Source organism: Leguminivora glycinivorella, chromosome 1 (assembly GCF_023078275.1).
Source record: "Leguminivora glycinivorella isolate SPB_JAAS2020 chromosome 1, LegGlyc_1.1, whole genome shotgun sequence".
NCBI classification, from domain to species: Eukaryota; Metazoa; Arthropoda; class Insecta; order Lepidoptera; family Tortricidae; genus Leguminivora; species Leguminivora glycinivorella.
This window is the reverse complement of record NC_062971.1, coordinates 36,687,187-36,714,438: the sequence shown is the minus strand read 5'-3', so window position 1 is coordinate 36,714,438 and position 27,252 is coordinate 36,687,187. Positions and strand designations below refer to the sequence as shown.

Genomic DNA, 27,252 nt, shown 5'->3' with positions numbered 1-27,252 from the left:
CACCAGACGCATCTACACCGTGTTTTTATTGAATTCCGTTAACTTTAAGGGAAGATTTTTTAGTTCAAATACAATCAATTTCTCTAAGAAACTAGCGTCTTAACTCTTACGGTTATCGATTTATTAAAAAAAAAATACTAAATACGTGTGTGGCATCCCTTGCCACTTCCTAATGTTATTTGTGACATGTGACGTCAAACACTTGACAATGACTTTAATTTTATGATTAAGGTCCTCTCACACTAATTAATCCATTTATTATGTATGGAATCGAAAAAAATAATTTCGATTTTAACAAAAAGCGATACACAGGGTAGTTCCTGATGATGAACCTAACTGCGTGTCGAATTTAACGGAAAACAAAAAAAAACACGGTGTATAAGTGTAAGGCCAGGGGCCCGTTTCTCGAAAGGTACAAGCCTTGTATTACAAGTGCGCGAACTGTCAAATCGTATGGGTTGTCATAGAAACACACTTGTAATACAAGGCTTGTACCTTTCGAGAAATGGGCCCCTGGGGGGTTACCATGACGTGCTAAAGCCGTTCAGTTTAGGTTGAGAGAGAGGGACGGAGCTATGTAACTGCTATAGCTGTGTCCCTTTCTCTCAACCTAAACTGAACGTCTTTAGTACGTCATGGTAATCCCCCTGGTGGCGGCAGAGCGTGCGGTCAAACAATGAAAGTATAAGTGTCCTAACTCGACGCTGCATAGGGTATACGCACGCTCGCCGTCCCCGCCGAGCGCTCTGCTCCGAGCGTCCACTCAGGGCCCCCAGGCCTCCTTACACTTAGGCGTTTGTCCAACTCTGTGAATGCCGTGCGCGCCCCGACCCCACGGTCCAAGCGTCTCTACACCAAACGGCTCAAACATGCTGCCGGTGTTGATTGACAATATATGCGTGTTTCAATATTTATTTTGTGAGAAATTTGTCAGCTCCAACATATTTCATGGCGAATACACCTAAGATTAGCGCTTTTATTTTCCACCACGCACTTAGTTTAAGTAGGCACATAATTGTAATAAATTAGCGTTTCCCGTGGCTTTGCTCGCGTTAGAAATAGAAAAAGTAGCCTATGTCACTCTCCGTCCCTTCTATTGGGGCTAGGCTTTGAAAATGAAAATGAAAATGAAAATGAAAAATGAAAATGAAATATTTATTTTTCAAGTAGGCATATTACAATGCGCATATGAACGTCAAATAAAGCTACGCCGGCTTTAATCAAGTAAACTATGAGAATTCTTTTATAACTGAATTTTATTTAGCTTGTCAACACGTTACATTTGAATTACGTTAAACCGCATTGATAGAGGCGCCACCTGACAGAACCTACTATGAACTAAACATGACGGCTATCAAATAGGTAGCCTACATACAGGTAGTATCTTTTAATTTATACTCCAACACTCCCACTTAAATTAATAAGATTAACTTCTGCAATAACTAAAACATAAAACAATATAAATCAGACCTTAAAATAATATCTGATCTCGAATGCAATTAAATTTGCCAACAGGCAGAGCTTTTGTGAGAAAATCTGCCAGTTGCGATGAACTTTCCACATATTTTATATTAATAATTTTACCTTCTACTTTCTCTCTGATAAAGTTATATTTCACATCAATGTGCTTGCTTCGCTTATGGAAGACCGGATTGTTTATCAATTTAATTGCACTTTGGTTATCTACTTGGAGTGTTACAGATTCTTGTGGTTCATTTATATCAAACAAAAATTGCTTTAACCACAAAATCTCCTTAGCCGCGTCACTAGCAGCCATGAATTCTGACTCGGTCGTTGACATAGCCACGGTGTTCTGTTTCCTGCTAGCCCACGTGACAGGACCACCATTCATCAAAAATAAATAACCGGTATTGGACCTCCTCGTATCTATATCACCAGCAAAGTCAGAGTCCGAATAACCAACCAGTTCACTGTCATTGCAGTAACGAATTGACAGTTCCTTGGTACTTTTCAAATAACGAATAATTCGCTTCAAAGCATTCACATGTATAGTACCCGGATTACTAACATATCTACTCACAAGGTTCACGGCATAAGATATGTCAGGTCTCGATACAGATGACAAAAATAATAATGCTCCCACTACTTCTCTATAAGGGTAGTTTCTGCATGTTTCATCATTCAAATTTCTTGACAACTGTACATTTACATCTGCAGGAGTATTACAGCCTTTAGCATCAGTCATATTACATTTATTTATCAAATTCTCTATATAACGTTTCTGACATATAGACACACATCCTTTCTGTTTATTTATTTCCATGCCAACAAAACAATTGCAGTCTAATGTTTTGATTTCAAAATTACTCTTCAAATCTTTCAAAATCATGGATAAAATATCCTTGCTCTTCGACATTAAAAGCCCATCGTCAACATAAATAACAAGCAATACCCTGATATTGTTAAAATATCCCACAAATACACAATTGTCAGATTGACATGGTTTAAACCCATATGTTGTCTAAAATGAACAAAACTTTTTGTTCCAACATCTAGAACTCTGCTTAAGGCCATACAAAGATTTGTTCAACTTACATACTTTTGACGACTCAGCTTTCACACCCTCTGGTACCTCCATATAGATTTCCTCGGAGAGCTCGCCATACAAGAAGGAGGTCTTCACGTCGAACTGCTGTATCTCGAGGTCTTCTTTGGCTGCCAAGCTCAATAGCAACCTAATGGAGTCATACCTGGTCGTAGGCGAAAACGTTTCCTTGTAATCCACATCTTTTACCTGTGTAAAACCTCGTGCACAGAGTCTAGCCTTAAATCTTTCTATTTCTCCTTCTTTGTTTCGCTTTACACAGAATACCCATTTACTTGTAATAGGTTTCTTCTCCGTTCTGTCAGTTATAGACCATGTGTTGTTATGTTCATGAGACTTCAGCTCTTCCTTAATAGCTTCCTTCCATTCATGTCTACACACACTACTAATTGCCTCTTGATATGTGTTTGGTATCTCCACTTCAGTAAAATTTACTTCTAAATTATTCTCATTTGTCTTATGAGACCGTAGTGTCATCATGTTGCTTCGTACGTCCTGATTGATGATGATTCGCTTCAGAGGCTGATATGAATCATCAGAGTCAGGACTTGAACTCTGCATGCTCTCATAGGATGACAGTTCGTCTTGACTTTCTTTTTGTGGTGAAGATGGGGCACCTTTTTCTTGATCTGTCGTTATCTCGTTCTCATCCCCACTCAACTTAATCTGTGCAAAGTTTTGACGTTTTTCTGGTACACTTCCTTCATCAAATCTGACATCTCTAGATATTATAATTTTCCTTGTATTCTGATCATACATCCTGTAGTTCTCTTGCTCATATCCAACCAGTAACATCTTCTCACATTTTCTGTCTAGTTTCGTCCTTTTCTCTTTTGGTGTATGGACATATACCACCGAGCCAAATACTGATGTGCTTCAGACTTGGCTTATCTCCAAACCAGAGTTCATAGGGTGAGATGTTCGGTGTCTGACTGGACGAAGTTCTGTTCAGGATGTATACTGCACAATGCACAGCTTCTGCCCATAAGTTCAGAGGTATGTCTTTGGCATAAAGCATAGATCTTGCTGACTGCATTATCGTCCTCAATTCTCTCTCGGCCCGGCCGTTCTGCTGAGCTGTGTAGGGCGCCGTGCACTCATGGCTTATACCTTTATCTTCCAAAAATTTCTTTAAATCGTGATTTACGAACTCACCTCCATTATCTGTGTGTAAGGTGCGCACGTCATGCAGAAACCTGTTCTTCACAATAGCATTGTATTTGATGAAACAGTCAAGCACCTCATTCTTATGTTTCAAGAAGTAAATATGACGATAGCTTGTCGCTCCATCCTTGAACAAAACAAAATATCTCTTTCCTGACACAGACAGTTCCTCTATAGGGCCACAGACGTCACTGTAAACAATATCTCCAGGTTTGGTTGGGCCTCTACGAGATTTATTGAATGGCAGCCTGGACTGCTTGCCATACTGACACGCTTCGCATACAAAAGTGTCACTGCCAGTCAATGTCACAGGAATGTCACCATTTTTGCTCATATTTTGTAGTTCTTTAGTATTCACGTGCCCGAGTCTCTCGTGCCAAACTTTAATGTCAGTTTGCACTACGTTACAGGCCTCTTGTATAACAGTCTTAATGTTCAACTGATATAAATTGTTGTCTTTCATTTCGGCACACATCACAACAACATTATTTTTCATAAGGAGCGCTCTTTTATCATTCTTGGTTATTACGTAACCTTTTCTAGTTACTGCACCCTCTGAAAACAAATTTCTTCGCAAGTCAGGCACATACAGCACATCTCGTAATATACATTGCTCCCATTGACCATTAACTACTTTATTTATCAGTATGGAGCCTTTTCCGCGAACTTGAATATCTTGTTTATTTCCCAACTTGACAGTTCTGTCATCTCCACTCTGATAATTCTCAAAATCATGGAAGTATTCTCTTCTATAAGTCATGTGCATACTCGCTCCCGAGTCTAAAAACCATACGTTATCACCACACGTATGAGAGGAACTATTCTCAGGGCTAAACGCTAACATGTCTGATTGTTCTTGGTTCTTACGAACAGACTTCTTAGGGGCTCTACAATCCCTCGCAAAATGACCTCGTTTGTTGCAGTTGTAGCAAACAAACCTATGTGTGTGACTGGAGGTACTAGCTTTACTATTGTTACCTTGTTTACTTTGTGCGCTTGGCTTCTTTGACACTATTAATGCGGACTCACTTTTTCCTGTGTAGTCATAGTTGCTTCTTCGTCTAACAATCTAGAAGTCAAATTCTGTAACGTTTGCTTAGACGACTCTAAAGATAGCCAAGCTTGCCGAAGGGAACGATAACTAGGAGGCAGGGTCGACAGTATTTTAGTAATTATGGCCATGTCACTAATAGTTTCACCACTTTCTTTCAACTGCTTCGCTAAATTTTCTACCTTCGAAATATGTTGAGCGATGCTGTCAGTTGCTGACATTTTATACTGGTAAAACTTTTCATGGACCATCATCTTATTATACTCCGACTTTTGTTCATATATCGACTCCAATTTATCCATAATCTCCTTGGCAGTTTCACAATTTTCTATGAGCGAGATTTGGTTCAAATCCATAGACGAGGTAATAATAAACATAGCCATGCCATCTTGTTTCAACCATTGTGCAGATTGAGTCGCCGTCGCTTGTTCGGGTTTTACTTGCGTAATATCCAAACCCTTAGCTTTCAAGGCACAATTTATCTGAAACTTCCACTGGCGAAAATTCCTACCATCAAATTTTTCTACTCGCATTGCATTAGTGACCTCCATCTTTTCTACCTATCTTTCACGCGAAACACACTTAATCGCGAACTTATTTCTGCTCTTCACAGTTTATTTCTACGCGCACTAGCGTGCCTGGGCCCCATAACCTATTGGGGCTAGGCTTTAATCAAGTAAACTATGAGAATTCTTTTATAACTGAATTTTATTTAGCTTGTCAACACGTTACATTTGAATTACGTTAAACCGCATTGATAGAGGCGCCACCTGACAGAACCTACTATGAACTAAACATGACGGCTATCAAATAGGTAGCCTACATACAGGTAGTATCTTTTAATTTATACTCCAACACCTTCAAGTATCTCCAGTTAAAAAATCACGTCAATTCATCGCTCCGTTTTGCCGTGAAAGACGGACAAACAAACAGACACACACACTTTCCCATTTATAATATTAGTATGGATATCAATAGTCAATAATGAGGTATTGTAAATAAACAAGTACTTTCGTAGACACGTAGTAGATAAGGGAAGATTAATCACAAACGTACGTAAATAACTGTGAAGTCATAAGTGGGAACTCTTACAAACTGCCAACGTCACAATACAGCGTGTGTATTCCATACGGGCGAATATCTTCATAACGATTAGTATCGGACCCAAGGAGCTTAACTACAGAGTGGGGCCTGTAACAAAGGCGAAGAATTGAACTGTAGGCTATTCTCCTTATACTGATCAACATTTTTTCAGTGACTTTTAAAAATTATGAAGTCTCTAAATTTTCAAATTTTCATACAAAATAAATATTAGCTTCAATGTACGCCATTATTGTTGTCATTGACGTTGTCTGTCACACTTTAGACTTAACAGAATTCGCAATACATTACCTCTTAGAAAAAACTTTCAAGGGTGATAAAAATCAAAATACAAGTTATTTTTAAAAGTCGCCGATCAAATGTTGATCAGTATAAGGAGAATAGCCTAGAGTTCAATTTTTCGCCTTTGTTACAGGCCCCATTCTGTATATGTTTTCTTTTTGAATAGACGAGATTTGTTTTTTCATACATACTCGTAATAATTCAGCACGCAATGTATTATGTCCACATCAATTAGCGTACCTACCTAATTGTCATTACGACATGACATGACGTTTATGTCATGTGAAATGTTTGACGGCGTACATTGCCGCTTGGTCAGATTAAAAAAATTAACTACTCTTCATTAATAACACTTTTTAACAAAATAATTAGGTATTCTATACGATTCGTTTGACAGATACTATAACTGGATATATTATTCGCCCGTATGGAATCCACACGCGGTATACACGTATCGCTTCGTAAGCGTATCGTAGCTAGCTCTCACTCGCTCTTCTGTATTGTTGTGACAGAGACACATTGCGTTTCAATCGCCACGTAGCGTCAACGATTGACACTTCGGCGAGGCCGGTAGATAAGCGCACTTGAAATCGCGCACAGGAATGATAAACATTTGTAGGATATTGAAATGTACGCTTATCAAGGTTTTGCTATGAGCTATCGGCTATAAAAACGAACAAAAGATAATCACTCCCGTGTAAATAAAAGGGACACGTCGATGTTTATAGTTACTCGCCCAGCGGTGAGAGAGAATTATCACGCAAGATTTACTGTCATTTATCATTCATTTTTATTTTTAAACTAGTGCTGTGGCAGAGTGTCATTTCGATTCAAATGACATTTCAGTAAGTTGATAGAAATCGTATATTTGTTTAAGCGCCTCCTTGTACATAGGGCCTAACCGATTCAACCAATTCGAAATGAATCGTTAGATTTGGCAAACGATACGTCTTAGCCACATCGCAACATACTTCAAAACAAATGTGTCAAAAATGTGAACTTACAAATCGGGGACAATAACATCTCGCAACTTCTCAAGTCTGTAGGCTGTGTAATAGACAAAAATTTAATATTGAATCCATTTAAACCAATCGAACTTGAAAACTTGCTGAACGTAAATGTTGGTCAGTAAGTTCTAGGTCAACTAAAACACCTTTTAAAGTAGCAAAAGTCACACGTAGGTCGACTGCTAGCTATTAAGTAATTACTACATAATTTTATTAAGCTCTGGTTTCCAATAGCGGCCACTACATTTTGTATGGAGATGACCGCTATTTAACGACACCGCCACAGTATAATAAAGAGTACTATCGTACAGTATGGCCACTCCCGCTCCCCGCTGAAAGTGCCGCCCACCCCCTCTCGGTTACCTCCCAGTTACCGACTGTCAAAAACGCGAACAGTCGACCTGTCATATTTTACTCATACAAGCAGGGTACGTGTTCACCTACACGATCTTAGACTGTGTGCTAGGAACGCGCCTCTTTCATATATTTAATCGCCAGTGTCCGAGGTGTGACACCGCAATCCTAGTTAACTCGAATTTTAGAGTTTATTTCCGTTCCCTGATCTACAAGTTTTTATTACCTACACTTTTTTGTAAATAATTGACAACATTTCATTTTTCTTACCCCTTATTTTTATAATGGTGTGTAATAGTACTCAAAAAGTTAAGAGACCCGTATTTTTTCTTTTCATTTTATTTTGAGTTTAACCCCCTCATTTTTATTATTTAAAAACGCTTCGTTCTGAAAGGGCGTAAGTACATGTCTAGGCATAAAACACTATAAGGCTGTAGTCAACTCACTAAAAAAAAGTAAAAGTATACTGTATCTGTGAATGTCAGCGATTACTTGACAGTGACATTTGACATTTTTCCGTTGTGTTTGATTTCATAAAATTAAACTCTGAAATAATCTTTGAAAATAAATTGTTAGTTTAAAGAACCCCATCATAAGCAATAAAAAAAATGTACCGACAAGATCCCTTAATTACATGTTTCGTGCCAACTTGTAAACATAAAGCTTTAATCACGCTTTAATGTCGTCCGAAAAATATTTCTTTTTCGTACCGCACGGAAACAGGGCAGAATGGTGCGCCACTGTTAATAAGACGAATGTAAATAAATTTGTATACAGAAACATGACAACTCAAGTGAAAAATCAATCGGAAAAAGAAGAACCTTCGAGGATAATTTATCTGTAGTAATAGACCTACCACCAAGTTCTGACTTCTCGGGACATGGGAGCTCCTCAGAAACAGAAGTGAACTCTGAAAGTGACATTAACAGTACCAAAAACTTTATACTGTCTTTGATTGAAAATAGTCTGGAATGGAATACGTATCCCAAAATCATGTTGGTGGATTATAGAATGGCTTGAAAAACGCTGTAAAATGCTATCATTAAACATAGTGTTGTGCAAGATAATAATATAGTACATTACGATACAAGTGCATAAAAAAGGAAGTTTGAAAAGAGTGGCAATAAATTAAAACACGACCGAAGGAAGTTATTAGGGAGTACCTACGTCATTCAGAGTAAACTCCGAATATGTAAATGTGCAGTGCATCATAGACTGCTTGTATGCAATAAAGTGAAGAAATCTTTGTACTTGACCGAACAATAAAACGAATTAATTAATTTATTTATTTTAGTTTTATTTGTATAAAAAATTGTATTTAAATACTTCTTCATGTTTCTGATTAAAAGGCTATCCATATCATTAAAAAGCAACTTTACTTATAAGGTCACTTATAAGCAAGAGCCATTCCTATGGCTTTACAAATAAGACCAATATAAGCTTGGTAATAAAACTAATAAATAAGTTCCTACAAATAAAATTTAGTAAACTCAAAATAACAGTATATACCTATATGAAAGAAATAATAGGCTTTTTCTTTTTTTTATGTATTTATATGTCTTTCCCATCACGGAACAATGGTATTCCGGACCTTTGGGAGGCGTGCGCGGGGCCGAAGCCAACACGTAGAGGCCCTTTCGACACTTTAATGAAATGTAAGGGGTACACCGAGCGGATGTTGCCCTTGCCCGTATCATGGGACACACGCAGAGGCAACACCCGCCAGGGTGTAAGGACTATTTGAGAGTTAATGGAATCTAAAATGAACTGGTCTATTTTGATGAAAGTGATGGACTAAATACTGGGCTATGGATAAAAAACCGGACGCCTGCCTAATAAAACGGTATCCAATTTTATTTCCGGCAGACGGTGACTCGTCCCCACAAGATGGGCCCCCACAAAAAGCGACATCCAAGATGGCTCAAGGGCAACACCGGTGTGAGAACTCAAGGGTGTCGAGAGGTGTACACCGCTTTCTGCCCAGTGGCTGTTAAGCCACTGCACCAACTCGCGTCTTATGCAAATTTTCACTTCCACCCCTGGGGCATATAGCCCTAACGACTCCACTCTGGACGGCCAGCCAAGGCAAGCCAGAGGTAGAGAGTACTGTCCCACCCACCCGCCTTACGGGTAACAGAACTCCCCAGGAGCACTCGGGTACGTGGGGTCGCTGTTCCCCAACAGCTCGCCACAAGCTGCCCTGCGTTGACTGATTGCACTGGTAAAACCAATGGGCGATGGGGTCGTCACATCCCTACGCCCTTATGTATTTATTATTATTATAAATAAATAATAAGAAATCATTTCAACACTTATCAGTCAATATTATGTTAGTTTCTAATTAAAATACACAGAAGGGACGCACGAGCGTTTTCGTGGCGTCCGTTCCGCTTTTTACGACGTGCGTCCCTTCAGTGTATTTTACGCCTTAGTTATGTTATGTAAGCTGTCAGTGGTTAGAGCTGCAGAGAGAGGAACCGTCGGACTATTTGCGCTGTGTCCAAGATCACCGCCTTCTGCATCTGACCCTTGATCCAACCACCTAGCGAAAATCTCAAAATGTTGGTCGAGACTCTTCGCTATGAGACCGTTCGTGGAAACACAGTCTCACTTAACTTGGGCCGAGTCCAGTAACATCGGACCCGATATGACTGACGGCTCTTCGGTCCGCTTGATCAGCCACATGATGAAACAAACGGAGTGTTTGCATCCTCCTTCTCTTGCAGCATAATTTTCACATTTGACATCTAAAATGATATCCTCGGCTTCATTGATTCGTGCAAGCACTGAATACAGTTTGGAATTAACGTTATGTTTGGGTGTGACCCTACACCTGACGAAACATGACCCTGTCTCTCCTCACTTCTGCGTATCCAATCGCAGTTTCTACGTAGGTGTCTCGGGGTAGAAAGAAGGGTTTTTGTTCCGCGAACGGCCGCAGAGTTAAAGCTATCGCTTTCGCACATAAATTGCATGAGCATTATATTATCTACTCGTGGCAGATTGCGAGAATCTGCCACCTCGTAGCCCTCCGTAACTTTCATTAATGAGTTTAATCTCTGTAAAAATTGAACTCAAACGTATAAATTGACAAATACTTGAACAGACATAAACAATAAAATACCTATCATACCATGTCAATAAACTGTCAGTGTCAAACCGCTTCTTTCTTCTGATGACGGGCGGAATATAGGCACCGGAATACTTCTAATCTGCCTAACACTTGGTTTAGCCAAGTTATTTTGAATTTTCTCAAGAATAACTGAATCTAAAAATCCAATTTATTTTTTTATGTACTCAGCAAGCCCTAATCTACAAATAGACATCAATTTTTAGCCATTGTAAAAAAATGAAATGTTGTCAATTAAGTCGTTTATTAAGCAAACCAAAGGTAAAGCTCTTAATGTCTGAATACCTAAGTGTGTTTTCACACTATCCGATCCGATATCGGATGTCGGATAGATTTCAAAGGCAAAAATCAAAGATGGCGGCTTCAATGTATGGGATGTCGGTCCTACATGCGATATCGGATCGGATAATGTGAAAACGCACTAAGGTGTTATCCAAAATAGGCTTGTGATGTGACGAAAGTGACGAAACGAAAGAACCCCTTATATTGACATCTGCCGTATTCGAGCGCTGATTATAAGATTTGAGTAAGATATCACTGCTGTATTATGATACTAATCTCTCAGTGTCAAAAGTTCGAATTTGAATATCGATCCAACTATTTTGCAGAATCTGTTTCTACATATAGCAGTATTGGTAGGTATCTTTGAACTTAAGAAAGTTTTTGTTTTTTAATTCTCTCGTGTCCATGTGCAAGCTACATCGCAAATCGATGCACCACCTGTGTTTCCCATACTACGTGCTTATTATACTAATTGAGCGTTCCGCGTTTCGAGTTCCCACGCCTGACGCTCATAGGGCGTGTGCCGGGGCGGGGCGTGCGACGTGCATGTCGTACAATTGAACCTTATACATGTGTCCCCACGCACGCCCCATTTAGCATTTTGGTTATATAATGAAACGTTTTTATTTTATGCTTGTATGAGAGATCATATCAATTCAATTATGCGATCGAGTATGTTAAAGGGGTATAATATGCAGCCTTTTGTCTAAAATAATAATCAACGTTTTTACTTCAAGAAAGGTAACTAGCTTCCAAGGAACAAATTAGCTTTACTCAAATGTCATATGACCTGTAGTGACTACTAATATGATGAAATAACTAACTTCCAAAGAACAAATTAGCTTTACCCAAATGTCATATGACCTGAAGTGACTAATATTATGGTAAAATAATTGTAAACATTTATTTGTATTCTCCATTTAAGCGATCCTAATTAAATTTGTTTTTGGGATAAATTTAAATATGTAATTCAATTGGCAAATATGGGACATAATAAAACTGCGTTGGTTATAAATGAATGACACCAATTATATATTTACTCGTAAGAAACACATCAAATATTCAACAAGGGAGTAAAATCATAAACATGGTTACTATTAAGTTACGTATAATGAAATAGTAAAATATGCTTATTTTTAATTACAATTTCATTAGTCAGTTTCATCAATTTATTCAGGTAGTTTTCATTAATTAATTTTCATAGTTAAATACGGGTAATTATTATTAAATAATCAGACATAAACAGGGTTGTAGAGTTGTTTATAACGAAACACTAAAACATTAACTTTTTAATTACATTTTCATTAATCCATTTCATAAATTAATTCAGACAATTTTCATTGAATAAATTTATAAATTAATTCAGGTATTTATTAAATAATCAGATTAAGGTACTTCAAATAATTTCATAAACTAATTCAGACAATTCTTATTATTGGTTGTCTATTGTTTGCCCGACTGTCATTTAACATAATATTCATTTGCCCGAATCTAACTTGCCTGAATTTCCTTTGCCCGAATGATTTGTTTACCATAAAAATCATATGACATACTCGTTGTTTATCCGAATATTACCTTCCATAATCATACAATGCCATACTATTTGTTAGCCATATTATTAAGTGCAATAATATGGTTTCATAGAATATTCAAACGCCATAAGCAATTTTTGCCATATTAATTGTTGCCCATATTATTACCTAACCTAACCTACTTTCTGATAGCAATTTCATTTTCCAGGGGTCACAGTTCTAACCTAACCTAACCTACTTTTCCAGCAGTTTCATTCTCCAGGGTTCACAGTTCTAACCTAACCTAACCTACTTTCTGATAGCAGTTTCATTTTCCAGGGGGTCGCAGTTCTAACCTAACCTAACCTACTGTCTGATAGTATTTTCATTTTCCGGGGGGTCACAGTTCTAACCTAACCTAACCTACTTTTCAAGCAGTTGCCTTTTCCAGAGGTTCACAGTTCTAACCTAACCTAACCTACTTTCTGATAGCAGTTTCATTTTCCAGGGGTCACAGTTCTAACCTAACCTAACCTACTTTCTGATAGCAGTTTCATTCTCTAGTCCTTCTAGTACCTATTATAGTAGTTTTCGATTCTGCCAAAGCACATTATGGAAATTGACTTTTCTGGACGCTAATTTGTATGACAAATGATGGTATGGAATGTGGTAATTACGGATTTCGATGATTCTGACAAATGACATTATGGAAACTGACTTTATGGGAAACAAAGTTTCTGGCACTAGATTAATATAGTAAACAATGATTATGGCATAAGATGTTATGAGAAACAATATTATGATTGTTGAATAGGATGGCAAATAAAATTATGGCAAATGAAATTCTGGCAAATGGGGGTATCCCCTTATTATTATATAATCAGATTAAGGTACTTATCTCTGTTCGTGGCGCTGGTAGAACTAAAAGTGACTGCTCGCCGACGAGCAGTCCCTTTTATAACCAGTCCAGGTAAACTTGCCAGACCGACCCGGTTTCTTTGTCTACCGACATTATTGCCATAAATTGAAATGTTTGAGAGAAACGTACCTTAAAATGTTACAATTATTAAACATTATAATGGCAAATCCAACACGGCCATACTGACAAGTACTTCGATCTCGAAGTACAAAAGTATTTACATAGTTATACATCTTAATCTTACTCTTATATTAAGTAGCCACAAGCCTTGTCATGTAAGCCCCATCACCTGCTGCCCGTGAAGCCAGGCAAACATCAGACTTGTGACCGACCAGCATTTTTTTGTAGCTGTGGGCCCTGGCATGAAAGCTCCGTCACCTGTTGCGACATGACGTCGAGCAATCATCAGACACACAACCGACCAACAGTATTTTTGTAGCTATGGGCCCTGGCATGAAAGCTCCGTCACCTGTTGCGACATGACGTCGAGCAATCATCAGACACACAACCGACCAACAGTATTTTTGTAGCTGTGGGCCTTGGCATGAAAGCTCCGTCACCTGTTGCGACATGACGTCGAGCAATCATCAGACACACAACCGACCAACAGTATTTTTGAGCTGTGGGCCCTGGCATGAAAGCTCCGTCACCTGTTGCGACATGACGTCGAGCAATCATCAGACACACAACCGACCAACAGTATTTTTGTAGCTGTGGGCCCTGGCATGAAAGCTCCGTCACCTGTTGCGACATGACGTCGAGCAATCATCAGACACACAACCGACCAACAGTATTTTTGTAGCTGTGGGCCCTGGCATGAAAGCTCCGTCACCTGTTGCGACATGACGTCGAGCAATCATCAGACACACAACCGACCAACAGTATTTTTGTAGCTATGTGCCCTGGCATGAAAGCTCCGTCACCTGCTGCACCATGACGTCAAGCAATCATCAGACACATAACCGACCAGCAGTATATATACAATTGACAACATTTCATATTTTTGAGTACTACTTTTTATTGTTTGGTTTGAAAGAACTCAATACTAAAAGATACACGTATTTTTTTTTATTTTTCCAAAAACTGCTATTTTAATGAGAAAGTCCCTTATTACTACTTCGAGTAGAAAGAGCTTAAGAAGACACAGTTTTATGACTTCACATGTGTTGATTCATACACTTAAGAAAACGACAAAATAATTTCAAAAAAAAAAGTTTTAACATTCAGCTTAAACAGTCCGGTATGTCTGACTGTCAAGTGTCACTGTCAAACTCAAGTGACTTCCTAACTGGAAGTTTCTTTTGTTATAGTGACAGCTCTAAATCAGCTATTGAGGTCACTTCCCCATTAAACTATTTTTTAAGATTTTTTTGTTATCATAAAAATACGGGAAAAAACAAATTATATTAATATTATATCTCGAAATGGTTTTCGACTTAGGGACACTGAAAATTTTGAAACGTTGTCAATTATACATAGTATATAATATATATTACACATTTTATTACATATGTATATATCCAACACGGCTAATCCGGACTTAAAGCAATCGGCAAAAAAGCTACCTTTTTTTTCAGTTATTTATTGTAACCTTAAATTAATGTAACAGTATAGCAAGTACACAATAAATATAGCCAGTTTTTTTTTGCGGAATGCTTTAAGATAATCAGCACTTAATATGGCCATTTACCATTTTGTATACTATTCTACATTTTCTTTACAGATATAGCATCATCGATAGGTATATCTTTCATCAAGTTTTATCACAAAATGTTTTTATCTTTGTACTGTACTGTAAAAAGATACAATATCCTAGGACTTCAATTAATCGAGCTATATATTTATTTCTGATTACTTCACGATCAATCAACAAGTGTGAATATTATTATATCTTCCAAACAGCTCGGCCAGTCTGACCTAACGACATAATATTTTATGAAGGGCATGTCATGTAAGATGCAAATGCCGTACAAACTGAAAACTCATCTTCCCTTATTCGTAGCTTATTACATGGTAAATATCGCTTTATCAGCAACAGTTTTCAGTAAATAGTATACCTAATATATTTATTAAACATTACAGTATCACATATTAACTATGTAATGAGCTATCTTGAGAAGTAAAGCATAAACGTGACGAATAATCAGGAAAAGAAGCATATAGAATCGCCCACTTATTTATACAGTTATATTTTGAAAATGGTCCCTTTTCCCAAAGAATCTTATTTATTTGAATCTATTCACACTATTTTCCGTAGGTACTCTACTCAGCATGAAAGATGAATAAGTACCTACCTAGTGACCCTTTTTTTTTTGCAGAATCTTGTTCTGTGAGATTTGTATTATTGTTCATAATTTAATTTATTAATCTTATTTTTTTTTGCTTTCCTTTTTTTAATAATGACTTTCTTGTTGGGAGACCAAATTAATTTTATTACATAAGTAATAAAATTAATTTGGTTCGTATAAACGAACCCGCTGATATGAAAACACTTTTTTTTTTTGTTAAATTTGACAGTCGCCAGGATCCCTATCAGGAACCACCCGGCAAATCACTTATTAAATTAGAAAAAAGGTTTTTTTTTTTAACCGTTTTCATACATTATAAATTTGTCAATCATGTGAGAGACCCGTAGAAACAATAAAGTCAGTCTCAAGTAAATGACGACACATTTAACAATAAATAATGATAAGGAATTACAAAGGCAGCCTTTATTACTACGCTTACTGAGCCACTAAATTCATTCCCTGAATAACTCGATAACAGTAAGAGAAAAGACAATATTTTCTTACAGAAATTAATTGTAATTTACCTAAAGAACCGTCCCCTAATATTAACGGAAATCAATAAAAATTCTTTGTAGATAATAATCTACCCAAACTCGAAAACCAGGCAAGCACAGAGTAAACTCTCTTTATAAAGCAAGTTGCGTAAGCCTTTATTTGCACTAGGTCCATTTATTTATCTACGTATATATTAATATGTATGTAAGTTCATTTATTGTATCTATATATGTTTATTTTATAATAGAATCAACTTGTATTTAATCATTAAAATCTCATACTGGCTTTATAATGGCGTCCACCAAACTATCTCTGTTTTGCCCAACGGTTGACTGATAGAAAATGACTTAAGGCGTTAAGTTCGCCATTTGTACTTGTTATTGTTAATTTGTGCAATAAAGTTCAAATAAATAAATAAAACTTTATTCGTTTTTGAGCCTAAGATATGCGATAACAGACACACAAACGTGAAAGTAGAATTAAAATCTCAGACACTTTCTTAATCGTTACTTCTCAACGAAAAGAGAAGACAAAATTGTAAACATACTCGCAATGATGATAAATAGATTTATCATTTATCAGATCAGTAATTTGTCCGAAGTAACAGCAACTTGGAAAAAGTTTCAATGTTAATTGAATTCAAACCAATAGGGATGTGTGTGTAACATTACTGTTGGGTACTAAAAGTAAATTTTATTGGTCCGCAATTGGTGAAATAATTTTGAAATACGTTAGTGCGGGATACAAACGTTTAAGCGTTTCTTAGAATAAGCACAGCATTTATAGTAGCAAGTTTCGAATCTATTTTTTTTTATTAATTAGGTAGGTAAGGAAAGTCCACCATATTTATTAAATAATTTGGTTTAAATTTCAATACCTCAAACTGTACCTACATGGTGGGCAGGAACAGGTTAAAATAAGCACAGCATTTTTAGCAGCAAGTTTTGTGTCTATTTTTTTTTATGATGTAGGTAAGTATGTAACTAAACTACTGTATTTAATAAACCAATAACTAAACCAATAAATAAACCAATAACTTTCACTTTGAAGCCATGCCACTATCTGAAGAAAACACTAATATACTACTTTTAAATTTGACATTTTTGTAGGTAGGCAGGTTTAATTACTTACTAATTTGTTTGTTTTTGGTATAGTATAGTTAAATAAACAACGAAACCACCTAAAGTAAATCACATATCGATTGCCAATTTTTTTGTATCTCATTATAATGGCAATCCACTTAGGTCTCATTCTGGTCAAAGTGGAGAAAAATCAGTATAAAATGTAAGCGAAAACAAATATTGGACAATTGAAAAGCGAGTAAAAAAAGAATAAAAACGATTTTTGAAACGTACATATTTGCTTGAAAACATCGATCTTGAGTCACTTATTAGTATCAAATTTTTATTTATTAAGTGAAAACTGCCACTTTGCTAAATACATAAACAAAAAAAATATATTAGTGATTTTCAAATTAGTGTTTCTCAAGAGAAATAGCTAAAAATATTTTTTTGGAAAATAAAATAAACGTTGGTCAATACAGAGATTTAGACCCTATATCAATACGAAAATCGAAATATTGTTTTGCAGTTATAAGATCACTCCGGATCAGTAGTGTCGTAATACAATCTTTACAACAAGAACTTGTTTACCGAATTACGTCATTAACAAAATATATTTTTTTCCCAAAGGAAGAAACTAAACCAGTATTGTTCTAAACCTGTATTGTTCAGTTCTGACTTTTATACCCTTTCTTCAGGATTTAACACTTTCGAAACCGGGCTCTACGCGGCGCTACGACATTTTCGCTACATACGGGTTTCCCCATGTAATCGGCTACGCTTCTACGAGCGGTGTGCCCGACAGTCGGGTTCTTGGTAGCGAAAGTGTTAACTGTTTTTCTTTTAAACAACATGATCTAATAAGAGGTAATTTATTTATTCAAGATGTCATAATCATAACAATAACTAGCTCGATTAACTGCAGTTCCGTAATAAGTAAACAAAATCAGTTTAAAACACAGTGGGTACAACAATATTTCTTCAAAGCAAGATTTTTTACATGATAATGCAGAGCCCTCAGGGCCTTACCGACTTTAATGATCATAACAACGCCAGTCCATTCAGGTTTTCAGAAGGTCCCGAAATCGGTGCACCATGCGTCGGCCGTGCAGCCCCATCATCGCTGTTAGTAGGACCAAATGTAGGAAGCACAATGTTGTGGTATCGGCAGCCCGAAGAAACTTCACTCCGAATGGTGGTATGAAAGTTGGTCAGCAGATTTCAATCCGTTATCTCTGAAATAATTCACAGTGTTAAAAGATGGCTAGGTAAAACGTATCCCACTTCTGAATTTAGCATTTTGGTTATATAATGAAACGTTTTTATTTTATGCTTGTATGAGAGATCATATCAATTCAATTATGCGATCGAGTATGTTAAAGGGGTATAATATGCAGCCTTTTGTCTAAAATAATAATCAACGTTTTTACTTCAAGAAAGGTAACTAGCTTCCAAGGAACAAATTAGCTTTACTCAAATGTCATATGACCTGTAGTGACTACTAATATGATGAAATAACTAACTTCCAAAGAACAAATTAGCTTTACCCAAATGTCATATGACCTGAAGTGACTAATATTATGGTAAAATAATTGTAAACATTTATTTGTATTCTCCATTTAAGCGATCCTAATTAAATTTGTTTTTGGGATAAATTTAAATATGTAATTCAATTGGCAAATATGGGACATAATAAAACTGCGTTGGTTATAAATGAATGACACCAATTATATATTTACTCGTAAGAAACACATCAAATATTCAACAAGGGAGTAAAATCATAAACATGGTTACTGTTATAGTTTAAAGTGGTTCTTTTTAATGAAAATGGCCAAATTATGCACTATAATATTTATTTAACTTATACAGCACAATGGTAAGTACATATATAGGAAATTAGCGAAAAAGATAATTAAAAAAGCAAATTGCGTCCGGTCGGTATGACTCGCAATCGGATCTCTGTTTGGTGGGGTCATCCCGCCCCGCGCGCCCTCACCCCGAGCGGCGATCGGTACTTGTCGGCAACATCCTCCAGCCCAGTGCTGCTTAGCAGCACTCACCATCTACTGGTATGCGGGCGACGCGTGCAGCGGATCGGGTAAACACACCACTCTTGGTTTTAACCTTGACTGCCCTTATTCGGCCATCTTTGCCTGGAAACAGCTGTTCTATCAAGCCTTTCGGCCAGGCGCAGCGAGGGCCATCTGGGTCTACAATTAGGACGAGGTCTCCCACTTGTAAGGGCCTCACTTCTTGTGTCCATTTTTTACGTGGTAGCAGGTCTGGGAGGATTTCCTTAACCCATCTTCGCCAATATAGGTCAGCCAGTCGTTGGGCTATTCTCCACTGCTTTTTCAAAAAATATTCGGAGTTATTATAAGCGCCAAGGTGAGGTAAGACGGAAGAGGAACCAAGAAGAAAGTGATTTGGAGTTAACGTTTCTATGCTTCCAGGTTCGACGGAGACGTGTGTGAGCGGCCGGCTGTTCACTATGCTCTCGACCTCTGCCAAAAATGTACACAAAGTCTCCTCGCGGGGGGCTCTCTCTTTCAGCACGACTTTCATGCAGTCTTTTACGGTCCTTATTTGCCTCTCCCAAGCTCCAGCCCAATGTGGACTTCCAGGTGGGATAAATGTCCATTTAGTCCCATAGTTTAACGATTCACGCTTTAGATACTCCTGGTCCAACTCCTGGATTGACTTTCGCAGCTCTGCATCCGCTCCTCGAAGGTTAGTACCGTTGTCAGAATATAGATACTGCGGCCAGCCGCGTCGTGCCCCCATTCGTCTGAGAGCCATAATCAAAGAGTCGGAGGTAAGTGAGTTAACTACCTCTATGTGCACTGCCCTCACTGTCATACATGTAAACAACACTCCGTACCTTTTCTGTCTTCCTCTTCCCACAGTTACTTCTAGAGGGCCGAAGAGGTCAACGCCAGTGTAGGTAAAGGCGCGCTGATGATGAGCTACGCGGGCAGGCGGTAAGTCTCCCATTCTTGGGATTTCTTGTTTACATTTTCTTATTCTACATAGCATGCACTTTTTTGCAACATTTTTAACCGTCGGTCGTAATCCTAATATCCAATGCCTTTGTTTCAGGTTATTCACGACAGTTTCCTGGTTCCCGTGGGCTGCGCGAACGTGATGATGCTTCACTAGCAGCCGTGCTATGTAGTCTCGTCCGTCCAAGATCGAAGGTCGTTTTGTTTCAGGTCCAACTTCAGCAGCGGCGTCGATGCGGCCTCCGAGGCGTAGGACTCCGTGTTCGTCGAGGTACGGCGATAAGGTAAGTAATCTACTTGTTTTAGGTAAGTATGATCCATTTTTCAGTTTCAGTATGTCTTCAGAGAACGTCTGTGCTTGAGAATATTTCATAAGTAAGTTTTCAGCTTTCTGCATTACGGCGCCGTCGTCTTCATTTATGTGTCTACATTTATTTATAAACGTTAGCATTATAAAAGTGGCCCTGAGTAATCGCAACCACGATGAAAACTTTGTCGGTTCAGGTATAGGCACATTTACCCTATTGCATGACGTCATCATCACAACACATTCTAAATCGTCATTGTTTACGTCGGCGTCCAAAATATTCTGTGGCCACTCGTTCTCACTTTTTTGTAGAAATGCAGGTCCTTGAATCCATTCGGTAGGTAACACACAACGGTCGAATGACTCCCTGGTAGGTATATCGGCGACGTTTAGGTGCGTAGGTACATATCTCCACTCGCTCGCATTTGTTAGCTCATCTATTTCACCGAGCCGGTTCGCGATATAAGGTTTGTAGGTACGCGCGTTGTTTCGTACCCAATACAGGACCACTGTGGCGTCACACCAAAATATACGACTATTTGGTTTTATTCTGTGTTCCTTAATTATCGTGTCAGCTAATCGAGCTGCCATAACTGCCGAATTCAATTCTAAGCGTGGAACACTCGTTTTCTTCAGTCCTGCAACACGACATTTACTAGATATGAACGCCGTGCGGACTACGTTGTTTTCTTGCCAACGCCAATATGCCACCGCGCACATAACTTGCACTGATGAGTCGCAAAACACGTGAAGTTGTAGATCATTATAGTTGTTTACAGTTACTGAGCCTTGTTGTTGTGCGGGCGCATCACCGCCGGCCGCCGCACTGATAACAGGTACTAGCCGCGTCTCGCTTGCACTCGCGGTATCCGTGGCTGTGTCGCTCACACTTGTAGGCGCGGTGTCTATCTCGCTTGCGCTCGTAGACGTTGTGACTGTCTCGCTCTCACTCGTAGCAGCATGACGACGGTAGTGTCTAGGTAGACGTATCTCTCTCATCAATTCTAATTGATTAATCCATTTTAGCCATTTTTCGAAGATGACATCAGGTATTTGTTCATCCCAAGTTACAGCCAATTGCCACGTTAACTGAACAATTAATCTTCCATTTATAGTGAAAGGCGACAAATATCCATACACGTCAAAAATTGACATTACAACTCGTAGAATGTCTCTTTTCGTAGGCCTTTCTTTTCCGTTGATAATATTTTCAGATAACTTTTTCAGCGATACATCGAACCCCAGCGTGTCTTCACTTGGATTCCACAGCAGACCAAGTGTTCGCTCGCCCGCGTACTGTTGTCCGACTTTGAACCTTACAGCGCTGCTTCCCAAAGTCTCTTTTGGAATGCTGTTGATGACGGCTTGACTGTTGCTATTCCAATTGCGTATATGAAAATCGCCTTGCGCATGAACATATGTGACGTCACGAACCAGCTTAATTGCAGATTGGTCATCAGGTAAGCTGTCAATGTAGTCGTCGACGTAGTGTTGCGTGTATATAGCGTTAGCCGCCTCTGGATATGTAGACTCGAAACGTCTCACATTTTTATTTTTTATGAATTGCGCTATGAACGGCGCGCAATTCGCTCCAAATATGAGTGACGTCATCAGGTAGGTATCTATAGGTTCTTCGGGGTTATCTCGGTATAGAAAGCGTAGGGCTTGCTGATCCTCGGGTTTTATTTTAACTCTGAGAAACATGTCTTTGATATCGCCAGAGATCGCAACTTTGTTTTCGCGGAATCGCCACATGATTCCTATTAACGGTACCAGTAGGTCGGGGCCTTTATATAGGTAGCTATTTAAACTGAACCCTTTTGTTTTAGCTGACCCATCGAAAACCAGACGAAGGCTCTTCTTATTTGGATTATCGACGCCATGAGTAGGTAAGTACCATGTTCTAGCAGATGTGACTTGATTTTCTAACTTCTCAGCATATTTATTTTCTAACAAATGTTGTATGCGTTCTTTATACCTTCGTGCATACTCTTCACTCCTTTTCATTTTCAGCTCAACTCCTTTCAGTCGTGACAGTGCATTTGGATACGAGTCGACGGTGACACAGTGAGGATCCTTCCAAGGTAAGCCGACTTGCCACTGGCCATCGATAAGTTCAGAGGTTTGTTCCAGGTGCTCCTGGGCCAGTACGTCCTCCGAGTTCTGCCGAGGTTTAGCAGATACGCCCATAGAATCGATGGAGAAAGATCGACGCATATCTTCTTGCAGTTCACGTAGTATTTCATTGTTTTCAATTGCCATATCTTGTTCATAGGTATAACTGAGATGTAATGAAGTGTGTATCTTCCGTTGTTTCATTACAGCTGCACGTTGGCACGGGCCGTGCACGCACCAGCCCAGCGGAGTACGCGTCGCGTAGGGCTCATTTTCGCTGCCCTCTATGATCTCACGTGGTACATGCAAATGATAGTTATCTTGTCCGATGAGAATTTCAGGTTTCTGATTTTCAGCACACACAAAGTTCATTATACGGTCTAGGTACTTATATTTACCGCACTTAACAAGTCCGGGGTTTTGCACAGGTAAGTCCAGATGGGGTGCAATACGCGCGGTTAAATTGAACTTTGTCCCGTCACTATTAGATATCGAGCAGTCGATCAGCTGTGTTTCGCACTGTTGTTCTGAATTGAGCCATGCGCCGCGCACATTAACGCACTGTTTGCGCCCGCGCAGTCCCGCGCGCTCCGCGAGTTCCGTACTTATGAACGACACACCACTGCCATCGTCAAGCATACAAGTCGTTTTTATTTTACCGTTAGGTCCATGTAGGTATATCGGCACAACTTTTAATAACGATTCGCGCTGGTCAACGTCTATATGCGTCACAGTTTCAGTCTGAGCACTAGTGTCCGACACTTCCACAACGTTATAATGGTTCGAGCGCGAACTTTGACCCGGTACGTAATGCAGGAGCCGGTGATGGGCCTGCCCACACCCCTCCACGTCACACGCGGCGGCCGTGCACGATTGTCTATCATGGTGCGATAATAAACACTTATAACACAAACCGAATCGTTTTACGTACTGCCAACGATCCTTGCGTAGTGATTTTTTAAACTTTTTGCAGTCCGGTAAATCGTGTTTACCTACGCGACAAAGGCGGCACTTATTATCGGTACTGTTCGTGTGCGCACTTTGAACTAAAATAGTCTGCGGTTTATAGTCACTATTTTCACTATAGTTTTTACGTTTAAAGTCTGATCGCACTTGCATAAGAGAAGCACTGCAGGTTGACACTTTCATTGCTTCCTCGTGGAGAAATTCGGAGAGAATATCGAGTTTAGATTTATTTCCCTCTTTAATCAGCGCGTAACTGTAGTCATTCCACTTGGGTAGCAACACCGTAGGTAACTTCGATAAAATAGCGCCGACGATGCTAATTTCTTGCAGGTACTCTCCACGACCTAGGGCGCGAACAGCTGTGACGTAATTTTTAATCTTCACGGAAAACGTAACTATTTCTTTGTGGTATTCCGGTGGCAGAGTGTGTAGTTTTTTAATCTCCATTAGCATGCGCGATATTATTAATTCCGGATTTCCGAATTGTAACTCAAGTGTTGACATAACGGTTTCAGTCGACGTACCACTAATAAGCAGCACGTTTACGGATTCCTTGGCGGGCCCACGTAGGCACTTTCTTAAACGCCACATATTTTCAATATCGCTGAAATTACACACTCTGGTCGATTCTTCGAAAGCTTGTTTGAATTGCAACCACTCCATTGGTTCACCGTAGAACAAGGGCAGTTCCTTCGGGGTGCTGATGCGGCTCAGCAGCCTGGCGTTTTGGGTATTGTTGGATGCAGATACGGTGGCCAATTCCTTTAGTGCGCTGGCTAACTGCTGAACTGGCAACTCGGTGCCGGCGACCACTGCTGCCGACGAACACAACGCGTCCGGGTTATTTCCAGTCTTGGGGACGTGCTGTGACTCCAGTTCCAGCTGGCTGCGCTCGACCCACCTGGCGACATCACTTTTAACTGACTGTTGGTCTTGTTCTGACGGTACAGATTCTTCAGATGGACTGTATTCTTCTTCAAGGTTGGCGAGATCTACTTGTAGCTTTTTCTCTATCAAGTCCATTTGTATGCGAGCCTTTGCTTCAGCAGCTTCCAGTTCCAGCTTCTTCCTTTGTGCCACAATAGACGACGAAGATGACTTTTTCGAACCGTGGTAGCTAGTTTTACGCGAACAATGACTTAACGGTTTCGCGTCCTTTGTTTGTCCGGAATGTTCTGGTTTTATCTGACTACCCGTTTCTAAAATAATAGTCTTATCTACCAATTTCTTCGAATCTTCATCTTTTACAGGTGTTTGCGGCTGCTGCACTGTAGCTTGCTTCAATTCTTCTTCTTTTCTTTCCCTTTCACGTCTTGTAGTACTACGTGTGTTGACCATCTTTGGTGTACGAATCATAGAATCCGGCTTCGAAGACCACTTTGTTATAGTTTAAAGTGGTTCTTTTTAATGAAAATGGCCAAATTATGCACTATAATATTTATTTAACTTATACAGCACAATGGTAAGTACATATATAGGAAATTAGCGAAAAAGATAATTAAAAAAGCAAATTGCGTCCGGTCGGTATGACTCGCAATCGGATCTCTGTTTGGTGGGGTCATCCCGCCCCGCGCGCCCTCACCCCGAGCGGCGATCGGTACTTGTCGGCAACAGTTACTATTAAGTTACGTATAATGAAATAGTAAAATATGCTTATTAGGGTTCCGTAGCCAAAATGGCAAAAACGGAACCCTTATAGTTTCGTCATGTCCGTCTGTCCGTCTGTCCGTCTGTCCGTCTGTCCGTCTGTCACAGCCGATTTACTCGGAAACTATAAGTACTACAGTGATGAAATTTGATGGGAATATGTGTTGTATGAACCGCTACAAAATTATGACACTAAATAGTAAAAAAAAGAATTGGGGGTGGGGCCCCCATACATGTAACTGAGGGATGAAAATTTTTTTTCGATGTACATACCCGTGTGGGGTATCAATGGAAAGGTCTTTTAAAATGATATAAAGTTTTCTAAAAAACATTTTTCTTAAAGTGAACGGTTTTTGAGATATCAGCTCTCAAAGTCGTAAAAAGTATGTCCCCCCCCCTCTATTTTTATAACTACGGGGTATAAAATTCTAAAAAAAATAGAGGTGATGCATGCTAATTAACTCTTTCAACGATTTTTGGTTTGATCAAAGTATCTCTTATAGTTTTTGAGATAGGTTGATTTAACTGTAATTTTGTTTATTATATTTGCTGCTACGGAACCCTTTGTGCGCGAGCCCGACTCGCACTTGGCCGGTTTTTTTTTAATTACAATTTCATTAGTCAGTTTCATCAATTTATTCAGGTAGTTTTCATTAATTAATTTTCATAGTTAAATACGGGTAATTATTATTAAATAATCAGACATAAACAGGGTTGTAGAGTTGTTTATAACGAAACACTAAAACATTAACTTTTTAATTACATTTTCATTAATCCATTTCATAAATTAATTCAGACAATTTTCATTGAATAAATTTATAAATTAATTCAGGTATTTATTAAATAATCAGATTAAGGTACTTCAAATAATTTCATAAACTAATTCAGACAATTCTTATTATTATATAATCAGATTAAGGTACTTATCTCTGTTCGTGGCGCTGGTAGAACTAAAAGTGACTGCTCGCCGACGAGCAGTCCCTTTTATAACCAGTCCAGGTAAACTTGCCAGACCGACCCGGTTTCTTTGTCTACCGACATTATTGCCATAAATTGAAATGTTTGAGAGAAACGTACCTTAAAATGTTACAATTATTAAACATTATAATGGCAAATCCAACACCCCACCGAACGCTCCGCTCCGCGCGTCCAGGCCTTACATTTAGTTTTTTTTTTTTTTTCAATTGGGACAACAAACAGTAACACACAAGGCTCTAATAGAGAATTACAGTGTTAACAATAGTAAGGTGTGAGACCAACAACATTGTCCACCGATTACTAGATTTAACTTAAATCTACAGTATACAGCGCAAGGTAACAATGATATTGAATTAAAGGTACTTAACAATGGAAATAGTACAAAGGTTAGTTCTTGATCAAACGGCGAGGGTAAGGTTTAGCGGCATTAACTGGGAAGGGTTACTTCGACATGAACGGGGCAATTAATGTTAGGCGTGCATACAGGGAGAGTTTTGATTGATTCACGGTTATTTGCATTAGACTTATATTGACCGGGATATAGACCGTGATTACCTTTTTGATTTTTGTCGAGCATGCATGCATGCAACTGCACCGAATAAAAATATCAGGAGCTCGACAAAAATCAAAAAGGTAATCACGGTCTATATCCCCGGTCAATATTAGTCTAATGTATAATACAGGATGTAATTTTTATAACCGAAAATATTAAAGACATCATTCATATAGCCGACGCATAACCGAAAACAAATAAACAATGTAGCTTGATTTTATCGTTTTTCTCTGAATTTTCACAAATTGCTCATTAGAATAAACGATAGTTTGAATCGAGCGATCTGGCGCTGTTCTGCTTGCAATGCTTTGTAGCAATTATTAGAATTGGCACAACTTGACGTCCCTTGGGTAACACTACCACAGATAAGACAATTACTTGATTTTTAACAACGGCTTAGAACTATTATTTACAATGTTTACGTGTTTCTTAATTGGCCATATAACTTTTTCCTGGTCGTTCTCTCTTCATAA

General features: G+C 38.7%; 1 protein-coding gene across 1 annotated transcript in view; it reads left to right on the top strand.

Annotated features, from left to right (window-relative positions):
- The window catches only part of LOC125242410 (phospholipid-transporting ATPase IF-like), a 69,247-nt gene that overhangs the window by 17,268 nt on the left and 24,727 nt on the right, over window positions 1–27,252 (top strand).